This window comes from Myotis yumanensis, unplaced genomic scaffold, assembly GCF_028538775.1.
Source record: "Myotis yumanensis isolate MYYU_CA2020_CCGP unplaced genomic scaffold, mMyoYum1.0.hap1 SCAF_15, whole genome shotgun sequence".
Lineage (NCBI taxonomy): Eukaryota > Metazoa > Chordata > Mammalia > Chiroptera > Vespertilionidae > Myotis > Myotis yumanensis.
In genome coordinates, this window is record NW_027223766.1 from 38,703,953 (window position 1) to 38,718,281 (window position 14,329).

General features: G+C 37.8%; 1 protein-coding gene and 1 pseudogene across 3 annotated transcripts in view; one reads left to right on the plus strand and one right to left on the minus strand.

The window, feature by feature from the left end:
• ZFPM2 (zinc finger protein, FOG family member 2) overlaps nt 1–14,329 on the minus strand; it is a 425,162-nt gene that overhangs the window by 26,537 nt on the left and 384,296 nt on the right. The window lies entirely within an intron of this gene.
• LOC138993426 (large ribosomal subunit protein uL11-like) overlaps nt 1–14,329 on the plus strand; it is a 47,385-nt pseudogene that overhangs the window by 17,113 nt on the left and 15,943 nt on the right.

The following is a 14,329-nucleotide window of genomic DNA, read 5'->3' on the forward strand; positions in this document are numbered from 1 at the left end:
TGATAAGGAGGCTGGGAGTATCAAGGCAGGAAGTGGAAGAGTGACCTGGAAATGGGCTCCTGGGAAGGAGGCAAAGCCGAGGTTGGCGCTGCTGTAGGACGTTCAGGGCTGGGTGATGCTTTCTTCAGTTCATCACAGGCGCCTCCGTGTCTATCTGAGTCACACCTCCCTCACCATCTGGGTGGGGTTTTTTGTCTGCTACTTTGTTTTTTGTTGTTGTTGTTTTTATTTTTTGATGAACAGATGCCTGGAATGCTTTGCGGTCCCATTTTAGTCTTAAATTTCTAAACTGGGCTTTTTGGTTTAGTGATTTAGGAGAGCCAAGATATCATTCAGATATTATGCAGCAGAGTGGAAAAGTTAACTTACTACATAGGTAACAAAATAAGTTATCCTCTAAGGCAGTGGTTCTCAACCTGTGGGTCGCGATCCCTTTGGGGGTCGAACGACCCTTTCACGGGGGTCGCCTAAGACCATCAGAAAATACATATATAATTACATATTGTTTTTGTGATTAATCACTATGCTTTAATTATGTTCAATTTGTAACAATGAAATTGGGGGTCACCACAACATGAGGAACTGTATTAAAGGGTCGCGGCATTAGGAAGGTTGAGAACCACTGCATCTAAGGCGTAGTTATTGAGGGAGTAGTGTAAATGAAGATATAGTGAATAGTGTAACATTTCGTAAACACTTACTATGTGACCTCATTTTTTCTCAAAGTAATAGGGAGGTCCTTGGATATGAGCTGCCATTTGAACAGGAGTTGGAAATAGATGTTTGAAGAGAAAATCACATGGCTCTAATTTGTGTTCAGCTACTTCCCTTGAGATCAATGCCATCTTTTTTCTTTCCTTGTGTAAGCATTTGCAAATGTGGAGATGTACTCTCCGAGTTGTACAAAAGTGCATTGTCTGCACAGTTCATCTCTCCGGCTATCCTACAGAGCACTGCCCTGCATAGTCAAGTCCAAACCGCCATAAAGAAAACTGCCACAGGGCACGCTGCTACTGGCACCTGGGGGATGGCCAAGGGAAATCTTGGAATTCTGCAAATCCCTATTGTCATTCTATCCAATATTTTCCTGAGCCACTCCCAGCTCTAAATTAACCAGATCAAAGAAAGGTAAGAGAACAAATGGGTATCTAGTCTACCTATGTATGGCCTGATAAAAATGAACATATAAACAAAAAGGGAAGCCAGAAAATAAAGGTGGCATTTTGGAGAAAACAAGGGAATCAACCCATTTCCCCCAAAATGTTTCTTAATGGAGGTAAGAAAGGTACAACAGATTAAGTTTTCTTTCTTTATAGCTCTATTAAAATGGAGTAAAGGAAGGAGATAAATTGTTGAGGTTATGACATTTTTTTTTTCTGTACACAAAGGGTCTACGGGAATGATCTAGTTGATGTATTCAGTAGAGCCAAATTTTTAGGGAGTGGAAGATGGCTGAAGAAGGAACTGAAAAAGACAAGACAGGATATAATTAAGGCCTGAAAAGGATTTCAACAGAGGTAGGGTCAGGCTAAGGACAAATTGTGGTAATGTTTTATAAGCTGTGATAAGAGGAAAGACAGGCAAAGGAGATACAGCATAAAAATAAAAGTTCAAGATCAAGGCTCAATTTAGGATTTTAGTCTTTGAGAACCAACAAGTTCTGACATAAGAAAAATGATAATAAAGTCAGAAACATGGATCCCCTTCTTCTGACCTCCCCCGAGAAAAGAAAGAGGGGAGGGAAGGCAAGGAGAGAAGAAAAAGACAGGATTCTGAGTCTAGAAAAGGACATGTATCCGACTCTTTGAAGTAGTAGCCCATAGTAGGAAGTCACACTTGGGCCAGGAAGTGGACACGAAGCCAAGAAGGGACCTGGGGGATCAGAGAGTGAATTGAAGGAAAAGGGTGGCTGAAATAAACTCATGCTGGATCCTGATTTTTATCTAGAGTAGCTTGAGCAGCTAAACCTAGCTCAGCGGGAAAGCAAGAGGTCTACTTTTATTTTAACAAGGTAATATGTGCTTCATAAATGACAATGTTTCCTCTGTGGTTGAGTCTGTTTTTCAGAGGAGATAAAGCAAAACAATATATAACTCTACCCCAAACATGAAAATCCCAAGAGATGACAAAACTATCTTTGGAAAGAGAGACCCAAGTGTTTTTTTTCTCCTCCTCTTTCCAAATAAAGATATTGAAATAAGACATCTCAAGGCATATATTTATCTCATCCCACTGAATGTCACTGATAAGACTATAAACATTTATGGCTGGTAGGAACCATGAGGGCTTCTGAACCTCCTGTTAGAGGAAAAAAATGGAGCTCCAAGGAGTTAGATGATGTGCCAAAGGTCACACAGTTATGTGTGTGTCTGTGTCTATTATATGCATGCATATGCTTATATATGCATATGTATATATAGTTTGGTTATTTGTTTCATGTGGGAGTAACTCGTCTTCCAGCGTAGAACTGCTGTGGGATTGATATGTAGTTCATGACTTAGTGTAACAATGGTTAGTAGTTGTTAAACCCTTACTATGAGATCCCATTTTATTTTCTCCGAACAACTTCTTGAGGTTGGTGGTGTCCTTATATCCATTGACATAAATATTTAGAGATTAACTGTCCACACTTACAGAGATTCTAAATTATGGGACTGGAACCCAAGTCAGTTCACTCCAAAGCTCGTTGTTTAAAGTAGCCTCTCTACTAGCTAAAGAGAATACAGTCAAGTCATCACTCTGACAAACACAGAAAAACCCTCATCACTGTCAACTTTGGGAGGGTGACTTGATGGTGGGGGTGGAATGCAAATATGCAGCATGGATGTGACGTCACTTTCAGACTCGTCATCTTGTAGGTGGCTAGTGAGATTGTAAGGAAGGGAGTGAGGTAGTCCTAGTGAATGAATATACAAATGCTTTTATGATGCTTAAAGGATTACACATTTCCAGGTTTAAAGCAGTGAAGAACTAGCTGGTGGTTCCCATCTATCCATTAATAAGGTTTGGAAGAATTAGGAGGTGTTCATAGCGTGCTATTGCTCCAGTAGGTTTTTAAAACTAATTAACTGTGTTATATTAAGATGAGTGGGTGATATAAAATATATTATAAAAACATGTTCTCAGACTTTAGTAACCAAACTCTCCCATACAGTCACAAAAATATCTGAGAAAAACATAACACTACCTTCTTTTGAGAAACATTTTCTCATATATAATTTTTAAAATATTATTCTGCTTTAATAGATGTTTCTACTTTCCCAGGACCTGGCCATATTAATGTTGTTACACCTAGGATGTTATTTTACCTTTTGGCTAATACATATGGATTCAACTGTGCAGATTCTAGATATAATAATGGAAGATAATTGTATAAATCTTTTAATACAGTGCAAGTGAATGTACCCTTAAGCCAAGGAAAGATGTGTGTGTACCCTCATTTAGGTAAATTGATATATGCAATTGCATATTTAATAGGAGATGCTATAAAGTAAATAAAATTTTTCATCCGTTGACTATAAGAAATGTTAAAGTGACACCAAATGTTAAAGTAACACATAAATAACACCATTCCCTTATCCCCAGTTCTGTCTATATATTTTCAGGAAAACATTACATATAAAAATTATATATGTATACACAAAATATAATTATATATACACATATCTGTATATATCTGTACATATTTGTATGTACAAATCTGTATATATATATACATATATATATATATATATATATAGAGAGAGAGAGAGAGAGAGAGAGGGAAAGAGAAAGATACTATTGTGTTCACAAAGAATGATTTGATTTTACAAAGCATCCTGTAGAGTGACTCTGACATTATTAAATGAGAACTGTGGCCAGCAATGCATGCAAAATAATTAATTCATTGTTGCAAACTACAAAAAAAATGCTTTTATGCAAACAGAAAGGGATTTTGGAAAAATTTTGGAAATGAATTGGAACCTTTTAATTATTTGAGAAATTAAATCACTTAATAAAATAGCAACAGAAGCTTAACAGTTGCAAGTTTAAGATATCAAGAAGCATATGAACAGCTAGCCTCTCTTAGTCTCTCATCTGGCAGCTAAAAGTTTTTTTTTAAATATATATTCTCTGCCTGCCTACTTTTCCCCAGTGAATGTTATTACATCCCTTTTCCCATTTTAAAAAAAAAATCAAAATCATTTCCAACTTATTTCAGTCTGTCACAATATTTTCATATGAGTGTTGTAATCTAATTCCTTCATTTGAATAATACATTCGTTTTTAATTACTGCAACTTGATCTCAGATTATTCAAATAACTGTTTCATTTTTTATGCTTACCCTGACCCCAGTGTATTTATAGGCTTTTATCCTTACCTGATACCACTGTAATGTAATTATAGATTGTATTTTAATCATCTACTATATTCTAGTGAGTTTGTTTAAATCGCTCCAATCCTGAGCCTTTTATTTCTATGCCTTTTAAAATTCTACAATGGCATTCTCTTTGCATAAAAGCAATATTTTTGTAGTTTACAACAATGAATACACATTTTGCATGCATTGCTGGCTACGGCTCTCATTTAATAATTTTAAAGTCACCATACAGGATGGTATGTAAAATCAAACTGGGCTGCAAATAGCAATACCACATTGTACATCATTTGAAATCTTTACACCTGTTTGTTTCCCAGACTGCCCCCTCCCATCCTCACTGCTTTAGAGCCACAGATATGCAGTATGCTGGTGATCATTGTATCCGTGTCTGGTTATTCAAATCCCTGTTGTAACAACACAAGGCCAAATTTCATTTCTAGTGGAGTAGGCTTCTCCAATATAAATTATTTTTACTATTGATCACTTCATAATTGCTCGATTATTTCCTAAACTTTCACCCCATCAGGAAAATTCATTATTTCTAAGCTCCTTTAGGTAGGTGTCTGAGTTCTTGGCACAATGGCTGGTTTCAGCAACATTTATAATAACGAAAGCTTAATATGCAAATTGACTGAACAGCCGAACAGTGGAACGACTGCCTGGACGACCTTCCAGATGAAGCTGGGGCTGCAAGGGCCGAGCCCCTTGCACGAATTTCATGCATTGGGTCTCTATTATTTGATAATAAACTAGGAATTTGGTCTGAGAAGATGGCTGACAATATTGCCAATCTATAAAGGCCTAGTGTTTATCCCCTGATCAGATATCCAAGCCTGAGAAATGGATTTTCCTGAGTGAGTCTGATTATCTTCTCAAAATCCAGGAGTCATAATAGATTTCTCCTTGTCCTCACTCTTCATAGTCAATCAATCACTAAGTCCCACCAATTGTGCATCTAAAGTATCTGTCGAATCCCCTCCCTCTTCTTCCTGTGGCGGTGCTTCCTCAGTTGACCCCAGCACATCTATCCCTCCCTGGTTAACCCCCCTACCTCTGGTCTTGTGCTTTTCCAATCAGTCTTCCAGACTTCTGCAAGAATGCATGGCTGAAGCACAAACCTGATCCTGTTCCCTCCTTCAATTAACATTTTTGAATGGCTCTCCATTGCCCACAGAAGGGAGTTCAAGCTGCTGATTCTGACATCCTAGTGGTCAAGCCTCAGCCTGGCTCTCATTTTAAAGAAACGTTTTTTATTGATTATTTATTTATTTATTTATTTATTTAATTTATTTATCTTTATTGATTTTAGAGAGTAAGGGAGAAGGAAAGAGAGGTAGAAACATCAATGATGAGAGAGAATCATTGATCGGCTGCCTCCTGCACATCCCCTCCGGGTTATCAAGCCCGCAACCCAGGCATGTGCCCTTGACCAGAATCGAACCTGGGACCCTTCAATCCGCAGGCTGACTGAACCACTGAGCCAAACCAGCTAGGGCTGTTTTTATTGATTTTAGAGAAAGAGGAAGGGAAAGGAAAAGAGAGAAATATCAATGTGAGAGAGAAATATTGATTGGCTGCCTCCTGCACACCCTCTACTGGGGATCAAGCCCTGAAACTGGGGCATGTGCCCTGACCCAGAACTGAACCAGTGGCCTTTTTTGGTGCAGGGGAAGACGCTCAACCAACTGAGCCACACCAGCCAGGGCCTGGCTATCACTTTCGATTAGGAGGAATCAAGCTGATCTCAACAGACAACATTTAATTGGATGGCCAGTCAATTTTAGGAGGAAACACAGGGTTCTGACATTCATAGTTAACAAAAACCAGGGCTGTTCTTATATTGGTGATGATTGTGACCCCAGATCAAATCTTCCAACTTTCTATTTATGGATTAGACTTTCTCTTTCCTTCTCCATGTTTTAGACTTTATCTTCAATCTCTTTTTACTCAAAATAGATAGAACGATGGCAAGAAATACCTTAAGGATAAATACAACACACACAATAAAAATACAGTTTTAAGCCAATGACTTCTTTCCCATTCGATTCAACCACTGAGATTTTGGCTAAGTTTTAAATCATTGCCGAATAAATGGCATGACGACCCCTGAAAATGAATTTCCAGAAATGCTATTGACAAATTATTAAAGGGGATAAAATAAGAGGATAAAACCATTTGACAAAAATAGCAGAAGCAATGCTTTTGCTCCTGTGGTGACTGACGTCTGATGAGTAAAGGACACGTTACCTTATTTAACTGGTTAGTTGTTACAAAGAACTCAGAGAACCTTGAAGACATGTTACCAGCACAAAAGACCCCAGAATGAAAAATAAAATAATGGCACGAAATAGGGATTTGGGGGCAAACCGTCTTGATAACTCTCAAAAACGAACTATGCTGCTGTTCTCCAGCCTCCATGGACAAAAGGCATACTTCCCTTCGGGGTTTCCTCTACCATTTGGTGCAACATTTACTTGGCTGTAATAATACAAGCTTCGTTAGAGAAGTAAAATGCAACTGTCTCCATGAGATCAAAGGACAATCTATTAAATAAGCAAGTGGAACTCTAGAATGAAATAATATGAAAATTTAAAATTTTATGGTGAATCAAAATGTAAATTGTACTGGCATACTGTGGCTAAATGCCGAACTGGAGATTCGCTTTATTAAAGGGAAAGTGGCAGTGGCTTGAATGACCTGGGAAAAATAGGAAAAGACACATAAATTCTAAACAACCCATTCTAGGTGCTGTTTTAGTACATTTAAAGGCTCTCCTCATTAACTACAAGGGTAATAAGAAATATACAACCAAAAGATAATAGGTATTGTGATTGTTTATAACACAGTCTGTATTCAGTGATTGAGGGACTTAGCGAGGATAGTTCATGGTAAAAGAAAACAAAAGCCGGTAACAGATACATCAGCTGTGTTCTGAAATAAGTGACACACTGTATACTGACCACTTACTTGCTCCTGAAATCTGTAAGAAGTTTTCTCTTAAGAGAAACCGAGAACTTAGTACTAACTGTTTAAAATCAAAGGTCTTTATGAATTCTGAAAATTAGAGCCTGTGTTTGCTGGAAGGAGAGGAGAGAGGTGGAGACAGGGAAACCAAACTTCTCTACACACTAAGGGTTCTGAATTTGAATCCTTGTAAAAATGCTTATTGAATACTTGGTGTTCTTTTTCTGCTAACTGGCAATGACAGATTTTAAAATACCTTACTATGTATGTCAGTGCATTGCATCATGTAAGTCATTCACAAAATTGTATAAAATACCCTGAAATCTTATCAACAATGTACCAGGAAACCAAAAGAAAAAACAATCACAAAAAAAACACATTTTGCAAATGAAATATAATAGAGTCAAGGGTCTAAGAACGAGACAGTTACTCCCTCTCACGTTCTTGAGCACAATGTAGCTTATTACAACAACATTCTTTGAATCCGTGGAAAACCGTGAGATTGTTTTTTCCCAAAAGAAGACAGTTTTTTAAAAAAACGATTGGTTCAGTGAACCATAGAAAAAAGTAATAAAAGTAATAATTAACAATAGGAAAACAGGAATATCTATTAACCTTCTAATTATAATAGAAGAAACTTATCTGTGAAAATCCTAAATGTATTTTGCAAAACATTGTTTTCCAAAATTAATTTTTGTTGTAATTTGATTTTGACTACTTTCTAATGAGTATACAGGGTGAAGCAAAAGTAGGTTTACAGTTCTTTGTGTGGAAAATAATACAATAATAAATAATAATGCAAGGATAAACTCTGTTTCAGGTACTCACAACTGTAAAACTACTTTTGCCCCCCCCCCCCCGCCCTGTTTATACATACACGCACACACTGCATTTCCTATGTTTCAAAATATTTTCACAAAATCTATACTTTCCTCAAGATAAATAATTTTAAATGTGACTTAGCTTTTAACCCCTGAAATTTTAAAGTTTGGCTCATGTAGCAGAAGGCAAGGAAATGTACTTCTGTTTATTGCTAGTATCTTATGCTTATACTATAGTCCTAGATGATCAAAGAAATTCCTAGATACCCACCGACTATTTTTAACTCAAAAGAAGATCACAGGATGAAAATATAGTCAATAAAATATCCTACTCAAGTAGCTGTATCCTCCCATTGCCCAGCCCTGAAAGTAAATAGCTTAAGATTCAGTTCCTGTTCAGTTTCTACATCAGTAGAAATTGCTCTGAAATGTCCCTCCAGGGCTGGGCAGGTTGGCTGTATTTGGTTATAGATCCATTGGTTTGCGACCCCTTTGTTTATATTTGAAGATCAACCCCAAACCTTTGGTGAATCGCCAGGCCTGCTTATTGGTTTTCCTCCGTTTGCCAGGGAACCAGAGATGATCATTGTGACATAGAGCGGAGAACTGGAGTTTTTAAGATCAGGAAAACCCAGGTGAGAAACCCAGCTCTGGCTATTTGGCATCTGTACGACTTTGGGCAAATGCACTTAATTCTTTTGAGACACAGTTTTGTCATCTGGAAAATGGGGATTATCCTGTCCACTCTCAGATGACTGCTGTGACTGTTATATAAAGTCACTTTATATGATGGACACAGCACAGGGATGAGCAGAGAATCGGTTGCTTCCAAACTATTTGCTCCGCTCTCTTCTCTTATTTGACTTGGAATGGCACGGGAGAGTCCCTGGAAGCTGCAACCAGGGCAGATTGTAAAATATCACCTGCTCGAGGCATTGTCCTAGAAGGCATTGGCTCTAGACAGCACATTCCGTTCACTACTCTGTTGCTGGCTCTGGTTGCCTTTTGGGAAGTGATTTATATCGTCGATTTCAGACTTTTATTCCTGGAGAAGAGTGGCCCTGTTTAGCTTTCCGACCTCTATTGTCTGCTGCATATGTAGAATAATGTGCACTTGCTAATATTCTGTATGCTGGGAATTCAGAAAATAGGTATTGGATACAAAAACCCTAAATTCAGGATTTATGTATGTTTCTAATTCCATTGTCCTAAATTATTGGGATTTTTTGTTTGTTTGTTTTACTTCTTAGATCACAGACTGTTTTTGTAAGCTGGATAGAGCAAGTGAAACTATGAAAATGAGAGAAATAAAGTCACTCTGACTGATGTATTTTTATTTTTTCTGTAGTATGTATTCTCTGTAAATATATATATTTATTACATATAATTCACAATCACCTAGAGAAATTTGAATAGGAATTTTTAAAAAGCCGGTTCAACAAATAAATGAATATGACTAACACTATTCATACTAATAAAGATCTCAATTTTAACAATGTAACTAGACTGGAAACACTGACCTAAGGTTAAATATTCTATCATGTGTTATCAGTACTGTACCACTGAGTCTGGATTTATTTATATTCAAAATCTGGTTAAGCATGTAATTTAAAAAATTCTAAAGCAATGGTGACAGGGTGTGTGTGTGTGTGTGTGTGTGTGTGTTAATGGGGCATTAATTTTAAAAATAAAAACTATACATGTGCAAAAATATTGATATGCACTGCAGTCCTGGATGGAAACTCCATTTCTAATAGTCAAACTTGATGCACATACTGGTCCCTTGGCATGCCCAGCTCAGGGCCATCTGTTATGCTGGCATTGTGCCCATTCACAGGGAGTTATGCCAGTTTAACATGATATAGGTGACACCAAAATGAAGGTTTGAGAGGCTAGATAGTGGAGTGAGCTATGACCCCTCCTGTAATCAGGACCCTTGGTGGCTGTCTTTATGGAGAGGAGGATTTGTGTTACCTCTGTGGACCCAGTGTTACCAAAAACTCCATTACAAAAAATCAATCAATTAATCAATCAATCAATAAATCAGCATGCTGTCTGTCACTCAGAGTGCTAAAAATTTTAACAAAGTAGGGCAAGTTAAATACTTCGTTCTAAGACCTTGCACCATCGTGGAACTAATATTATTAAACACGTAATCCTGAGTAGGTTATGAACACGTATGGCAGTATAATTAATGTTCAACGGTTCTTTCAAAGGGCCAAACATGCATTAACATGTATCATACACATGTTTTATGGGAAGAAGCAACACTCAAAGAATCCACTACTAATATTTTCATTCAAAGAATTTCTGAAATGTTTTTCCATACTATACCTATCAGTTTCTTTGCATTTATTTCCTTCAGACCTTATACTACTGATTTAAGTTTCCACTCTATTGCTGGGGATCAAATAATATAATTTATATTTTTGGTATCACTGTTTTTTTTAAATCAAAATCCTTGTAACTTTTTAGAAAATGTTCATATTCGAAAAAGCTGTACAATATCTTGCTTTCCATTGCCCTGTACTTTTCTGAGTTCAATATAATATTTAGAGGGGAAGCAATTACACAAAGGCTCATTAGGGAAATCAGAGAAATGAATATTTTTATACCAACCAATGGGTTAAGTCCCTTTGAATCCAAAGAGGCATTAGTGATGTATTCCATTATAATTTGTTCATTTTTTTTAGCCATGTTACTTAGGGTAATGGTTTATTGTCTGTGAGCCTCAGTTCATTTTTCTGCAAAATGGGGTAATAGCTTCTGCTTCCTAGGATCGTTCTGAAGATTGGATGGTCATACAGGCATCGTTTCTTACAGGAGTTGAGGGGAGTCGCAAAATCATGATGCCAACAGTAGATGGGGAAGCCTCAGGAAAAGAGATGGGATTTGAGTCGACTCGTGAAGAATGTTTAAGGCTGATATTGCCCTAGTAAAAGAACCCAGGTGAGCCAGTGTTCTGTTTACCTTTGGCCATGATGACCAAGTCAACAGAACTGGATTCTGACAGCATGTACTACCGCAAATGCAGGAAATCCATCTACTTAATAAGGGCCTCACTTTCTTCATTTTTCAAATGAAAAGGCTGGTACTTTGGTTCTTTCAACTAGTTCAGAAACTAAAACTGACAGATGGAGTAAAGTGAAGATGCCATGCCAATAAAGGCTGCCATCATGATACAACTCCAGGTGAGGTTTTAGAGCTTGCAAATGAAAAGAAATGGTTTTCTATGAGCCTAAACTTTATTCATCGTTAGATGTGAAATGAAGCTACATAAAGCTCCGACTCCAGTTTAATACCTTATAAACTTGCTAATCTCTAACTGGGTCCTATCAAATGGCATATTAAAAATATCTCTGGGAGGGACTGTCTTGATCCAAATAAAGAGATCCCTGTTAACAAAGACCAGAAGGCCTTTACTTTCAAGCATGAGTTTCCTATAATGATTCTGGGTCCAGCTGTGGATGTCTTCCAAAATGAATGGTTCATTCAGGTTGTAATAGATCAACTACCTGAGGCAAACTCTGTATGAGTCTTCAGAGTGAGAACTGCTTTCTGTTATAGCTCTCATAGTGGATAGATTAGAATAACTAAGGAAGATCTAGTCGAAGTTTTGGATGGATGTTACTAAAATGTCAAATGAGCCTCCTAAAAATAAAGCAAGAATATTTTTTGTTGTTAAAATTGAATGAAGAACAACTGGCAAACCCCAAAACATAGCTATTGAAATATCTAGAATATTATTGATCTCTTGCTTTTAATAATTATAAATATTAATTTTAAAGCCACGGGTTCATCTATATTTAAGATTAGCTTGAATTTTCATGCAACTATGGATAATGGGTATAATTTGGCAGAGCTATTACATAAAATAACTATTATTGTTATGTGGGGTAAATAAATGGAGTGTGTGTGTATAAGTGTGTATGTGTGTGATTTTCAGCTGCCAAGCAATATCTTGGTAGGAAAGATTACCCAAATTTTCAGAACTGTATTGAATATCATGATCTTGTGCCCCTACAACTGAAGTCATAATCTGTAAATATTTCCATGTGAGCTAATGAAAGATGCTGGTAATTACTGCCACTGATAGATATGTCCTGTATCTTCACTGTTATCTAAACAAAGGCAATTAGGAAAAGGTGTTAAAAGCATGGATTATCTCCTAGTATTACTAATATGCACTTGTCAATGTTACAGGTAGTCATGGGTCTTACTGTCCATTACTGTACCTGAGTAAGTGTTAGGAAATTCCTATACTCTCCAACATGCCTTCCATCAGACAGTCCTTGATTGTGAGCATTCCAACTTTAGAGTTGCACTTGGATATGGTTACGAAGACCCTGGAAAAGGCTATTAGGATTATATTGCTCAGTGACTACTTAATAAAGCGGGGAGGGGCTGGAGAGGGAGGTCCCAGGCTGAGGAGCTGTTCTGTGAAGTGATTTTCTGCAGACACAGCATAGCTTCAGAACACCAGAAGCCCAAGAGGAGGAGAGACAAAGGAGGAAAGAGTAGAATGAAACGAAAAGAGTCCTCCTAAGTTTTGCTTAGCGATGGCTCTACTCATCCACCCTATGTCATTCCCAGACTACAGCAGATGTCTAAGTGTGTGCTCAAGAATTCGTGGAATTTGGCTAAGTCACAAAAGGACATCAATGGATTCACTAACCATGCCCTCAAAGGTTATCACTTCAGAGTATTTATCAATGTATTTTGAATTATAGAGTCATAAACTATATTTCAAACATATTAACTCTGGCTTTTGGCCTGGAAGCAGTGAAGGAAAAATTTTAATATGTGTTTAGATGTTCATTTTTAATTACACAGGTGACTGCTTAAACATTCCAATTAATGTAGAATATTGAAATGTTTATTTAATAAGTTGCAATTGATAATTGTTTTCATAATTTTATAAATGGACTTAACGAGCCTGGTCAGTGTGGCTCAGTGGATTGAGCGTCGTCCCATGCACCAAGAGGTCACCACTTCAATTCCTGGCCAGGGCACATGCCCAGGTTGCGGGCTTGAACCCCAGTACGGGGTATGGAGGAGGCAGCCGATTGATGTTGCTCTCTCATCGATGTTTCTATCTCTCTCGCCCTCTTCCTTCATCTCTATCTAAAACACATTTAAAAAATAAATAAATAGACTTAAAGAGAACTTAATAATATAGCTTTTGAAGCAAAGCATATGCATTTTGGTCACTAGAGTTATCTGTCTTCAACTTACGAGTCAAGTCCACTATCCAATGAGAGCAAGTGACAGGGCTGCTATAAATTTGGAGATAAAAATGCCTTTAGACGTCACTCTAACAAGACTTGCATGCTATTAGTATTCTCTCAGGGACCAATTTTAAAAGTTGTAACATAATAAAAAATGGTTGGACTATATTTCCCCACAGCTTTCATTTTATTATGGCGCATGAAATATGCCTTTATTGGCTATAGCATTACTGGAAGTAAAATACACTGGGTACTGAAAAATTCTGTCACTTTGTATTAGCTGTAAATTATCGACTGGTATAAACCCTAATTTCATTTGTCACATTCTGTTGCATTGCTGCTCTTCCCTGTTCCCATTCTGTCATTCTGGCAGGCCCGCGCTGCCCCAGGTATCACGGCATCGCCATCTGCACCCGACATCTGTCTCTCTATTGATCACACGGGTTTAGCACTTGATCAAACAGAGCACAACAGAATACATCTCTTTTTTGCAATCCTGCCAATGCCAACTGCTGCATGAAATCTACTACAAAAGCCCCCTTTACCTAGTTGAAAAACTGCATTTGTGTGGCTTAGCTCTGCTAAGAGACTCAGCATTTCCCTCCCCTCCCCCCCGCCCAGCCTTACACGGCAGGGGAGTTATATTACATTAAATCCAGTTTTCATATATGTGAGAATTAATCAGGCGAAATGTGACCAGTGCCACTGATGGCCACGCGCGTCATGAGGAGAGCAAGAGAGAACGTATGCTGTTCAGGCCTACCTATAGGACAGCCATTGTTCCTACTTTGTTAGTCTGTTTGGGGGCATTTGCCAGGATGTGTGCAACCTTTGACTGGCCAACAGAGTTTTTCCCCAGCTGCTCTGGTGTTGTGTAACAGGAACTTTGAGGCCATCCAAGCCAGGAGACCAGAATTTCACGTTGGAGTATAGCATTCAAGCATTTGAGAGTTGC